The sequence below is a fragment of the Hylobates moloch genome, unplaced genomic scaffold (genome assembly GCF_009828535.3).
Source record: "Hylobates moloch isolate HMO894 unplaced genomic scaffold, HMol_V3 SCAFFOLD_7, whole genome shotgun sequence".
Taxonomy (NCBI): Eukaryota; Metazoa; Chordata; class Mammalia; order Primates; family Hylobatidae; genus Hylobates; species Hylobates moloch.
In genome coordinates, this window is record NW_026652282.1 from 17,400,034 (window position 1) to 17,404,736 (window position 4,703).

Sequence of the window (4,703 nt, forward strand, 5' to 3'; positions counted from 1 at the left end):
GAAAATTTCAATCACCTGTGGGTCTTGTTAAAGTGCGATTTTTCGTTCAGTAGGTCTGCCTGAGATTCTGCATCTCCAACAAGCTCTCAGATGCTGCTGGTGCTGTTGATCCAGGGATTACACTTTGAGTAGCTAGGATCTCAATGATTCTTGAAGCCAGATTTTCCAGCCATGATTAATGAGCAATAATTGGGTTAATAGAGGTTGGGTTTAAGACCCAGCATTTTCCACAAGCATGTACACTATATATACTTCATTGTAAAAAGAATCTGGTAAAACTTTAGACCCTCAGGCAATAATGGTCCACTTGCAAATTTTTTTTGTGCATCTTCTTAGACACCTCTTCTGATGAGTCTGAAAAAGTGGAAAGAAGATCAGTATCTTGATCCAGAATGATTTCTGTCTGTAGTAATATTTTAGGTTGATGTTGACTGCAGAGCTAGCACTGAACTCAAGGCTTACTCGGGGAGGTGTTCAGGTGTTGTAGATCTGAGACCCTAAGATTAAAAAAAAATCAGTATCTGTTAAAGCTTCCTAAATGCAGCATTCTTTCAAACTGTAAAACCATTCATGTGTAATTAACATTGGTGGCAAATAAGTCAGTGACTGTTTTTCATCTCCTATTTCTGATTTCTCATCTCCTCCCTTGAGATGCTTCTTTTGATTTCAGCTATTGATGCTTTATCACAGATATTTTCGAAGTCACTGCAGAGAACCTAGTAAATCCTACCTTTTGTTAGTAGTAAAATTAGCCTTAGGCATGGTAACTTCCCTGGCAATGTGCTAGCTGCTGAATCACCAGGTGAAAGCAATGGAAATTCCAGGAAACAGAATACGACCCCAAGCTGGCCACAGAGCCCACTGGGTCATGACATTGCATTATAACGTTTTTCTCCACCTAGCCTCCCCTTTTCTCTCCTCTCTTTTCCCATCCCATTCCCATTTCCAAGTTACCTTTCTCTTTTTATCTTCTTGATCCCCAGCAGATAGCACAGATAGCACATTGAAAACCGACTCAATGAAAGTGTGATGGTGAAGTCAGGGTTTTCCTCCAAGTCCTTGCCTAAGGTCTACCTGAGATTGCCCAAGGCAAAGGTGTATTTTGCAGCCCCCAAGTAGAAACTCCTGCCTTGTTTCTGCCTTTATCCACCACTGTCAAGAAGGGGCCTCATAACAGTTTAAGCATTTGTGTTTTGGTATTTATGTTCGTATTTGTCATTTAATGAACTGGTGTTCCCTGCCAGAGCTTGAGCTAATAGAAAGTGATAGATGCAGGAAATATAAAAACTAGCAATCTCTAGGTTGTGGGCAGCATAAGTGAAAGTTCAGAAGCTTAGAATTTAAGGTAGATTTGCTGACCCAGCTTTCAAAATCCTAGCAGTGATTTACAATTGTAAATCCCCCACCTTCCTCCAGGTTGCTTTATCTGTTTTTCTTTTTTTCTCCCAAGCTTTAAGCAGGAGACTGAGACAATATGAACTCACAAATATTTAGCTTATTATTTTCCATGACCACGACTAAAGTCAATGGAAGAAGATACCATAGGTGTGCAATACTCAAGGAATTCCCAAGTAAGCAGATCCTGTTTAATTCAGATTCTTCCTTTCCTGAGCTCATCTTTTATCGAATGTACAAAGCCCTCCAAAAGGTCTACAGAGATCATTGTTCCATGCCTAGTTATGATTTAATTCATTTGCATGTGACAATTCTATCATCTCAGTACCATAAGGAACAAGTCCCAGGGCAACAAGAAGTGGTTCCATCTTTAAGGAGGTCTCAGGTTTACTTGCTGAATTTCCAGCCAACCTATTGACTCATCTCATTGTTATAATTGCAAGATTACTATCTTTCTGTAGCATTACACCTGCTGTTTCTAGATCCCTCAGACCCATACATTTATCTCCAAATCAACTTTATTTATACTAATTAATCTTGACAAGTTCCCCTCCTTTAAGAAACTAAACTCCTCTTCAGATCTGCACTCAATAGCATTCATTTGGAATCCATCTTGGACTTTTGGACGAAATGCCACTCCCTGTAGGCAAGCCCAGCCCAGACATCTGTTGTGGGGCCACATAGCTACATGTCCCTGCAACTCAGGAAACATCCATGATTCTGACTACCGAGTGTGTGAGTTTCTTGAATAAAGGGGCTGTATCCTTCCTTAATCTGTCCTTGTAGTATTTTAGCACTGTGACTTCTTGTTTTCTTCTAAATGAAAAATGGCTTTATTACTTACTTCTGATTATAAAAATAATCCATGCTTGGGGTAAAACTTTCAAATAGCACAGATTAGTATAATGAAATAAGAAAAACATTAAATTCCACCAATTAGGGATTAATATGATTCACAGCCTTCTGGACCTTTATCTGCACATAGACACAATTTAATGCAATTGGAAGGCACTCTTTTGGCTGAATAATATATTATTGTTTCAGTGAGCACAGATCTCAAAATAGATATTTATTTATTTCCACTGGACTGAATTGCAATATAAACAGAAGCCTATGGCTGTTTGTAATTCTTATGCCCTTCCTTATTTTTCTCCCCGACTCCACAATTTCTCTGAGCTCCTCTCCCTCTTCTTTAACCACGGCCCCCAGCATCCCCTGAGGGGCAGCCTTGGCTGTGGCAGTTGCCAGGGAGAGGAAGAGAAGGAAGGATGTGCAGGTGGTCAGGCAGCAGGAGGGATGTTCCATGCTGTCACTTCCAAGAGAATTGGCCTTCTCTACTCCTGCCAGGTGGGAGTTGAAGTGATGTCAATCTCCCATTTTATACAGTCTCCTTATTTTTTGTACTCCATCCACCTCTTCGCCTCCTTCCCAAGCAGCAGAAGGAAGGTATATGCATGGTCATCAAGCTCCTTTGGCAATTCTGAGTTAGAAGGTGCACAGCTACTCTTTGAGACATGCTGCTCTGCTCATTGCAGACCAGGTGCATCTTATGGCTAAATAGGAATTACCTGGGGAGGTGGTTAATAAAACAAACTCCTGCACCTCATCCCCCGAGATTCTGACCTGTAGAGCTGGGATGTGGCCCAAGACTCACTCTCTCTCTCTGTCTCTCTCTCTCTCTCTCTATCTGTATGTATGTGTGTGTGTGTGTGTGTGTGTGTGTGTGTGTGTTTTCTTCTTTCTAAAAATGATCCTGATGAGCATCCCGGTTGGCACCTGCTCTACTTTCTGGCAACTCAAAGTGTGGTTCATGGACTAGCTTTATCATCACCTGGGAGCTTATTAGAACTGCAGGATTTCAGGTATCACCCTAGACCTGCTAAATCAGAGCCTATACTTTAATGAGATCCCCAGCTAATTCATATTGCAATTAATGTTTCAGAAGCTCTGCTCTACCCCAGTGCTACGGAATGGGCAAATCCTTCTTTGTGGCATTTAAGTAAAACATTGTAACTTACTTGATTCCCACTTACTTAACTGGTAGTGAGAATTCACAAAATGTACCCACAACCTATGAGAACATTTTTATGAAAGAGATGGGGTAAACAATACCAATAATTTTAACCTAAATGAAACTCTCCATCATTTTGAATCTTGGCCTATCCCTGATTTTATGCAAGGAACCAATATTTACATGAATATTTTAGATTAAAGGTTGAAACTCAGCTGCATTTTAGCTCTTAAATCTACTCTTCCATCCTTGGTGTTGAGTTCTTGTCCTTGGGTTTGCAAGATGGCTCCTGTGCCTTCATGAAGTATGTCCACCTTCCATGAAGGAAGAATGGAAAATGGAAAGGGCCATTGTGTTTAGAAGTCTGCCTCTTTTAACAAGCTTTCTAAGCAGCTCCTCCCAGTGATTTCCACTTATCATAAGCCAGAGCTGGGTCACATGACCACCCCAGCTGAAAAGGAAACTGGGCATGTTGCTACCTTACCCCCCAAACTGGGGTTATGTAACCAGATAAAAGGGGAACATGGATATTAGGTAGGTAGTTGGCAAGACCTGCCACTACCACTAAGTCGTAAATAACTCACAAGATCTTTGCATTGTAAAGGGGAACAAAGCCTTAAGCCAAAGGAATAAACCTTGAATAGTAGAATTTCAAGCATTAGTTACTGTGTACTTAGTCTTTGTGTTTAGGGTTGAGAAATTCCTATTTACTCTCTGCTCTCAGTATGCAGAATATTTGCCTACTCTGTCTGGGTTTAAGTTGGACCTTACTTAGATAAGAAACCACAGACTCCACAATGTGAGACTTACCTCTGCCCCACCTGGGCTCTGTTCTGCTTTGGGACATGATGTTCCTAATCAGAGTCCCTAAAACAGAAACATCCTTCCAAATACCTGCTTTTATTTAAAAAGGTGTTAGCATAGTTATCTTGAATTATGTTTTTTATAATCAGTTAATTGTTTTTATTTGATTGAGATTCTAATACAATCCATACATGTTTCCTTTTTAAAGTGATGACATATATTTAAGGTAAGGGTTTAATAAAATCAAATTATTATAAAACCTCATGTTTTAATCGAGGATGCTCTGCATTTCTTGTCTGGACAGGCCCTTGATCTAGCACTTAATGCCGTCTCTGATGGAGAGGAAAGATAGATGCCCTCCTGATCTCATGTTTAATGTTGAGAGACTATGAGGCAGGTCCTTAGGGCAGGTAAGCTTAGATATCTGTGAAAAATAGTGACTTCAACTAAAATAGAGTAGGTGATCAGGTCTGGAGATTGAGAGCAAGAGAAA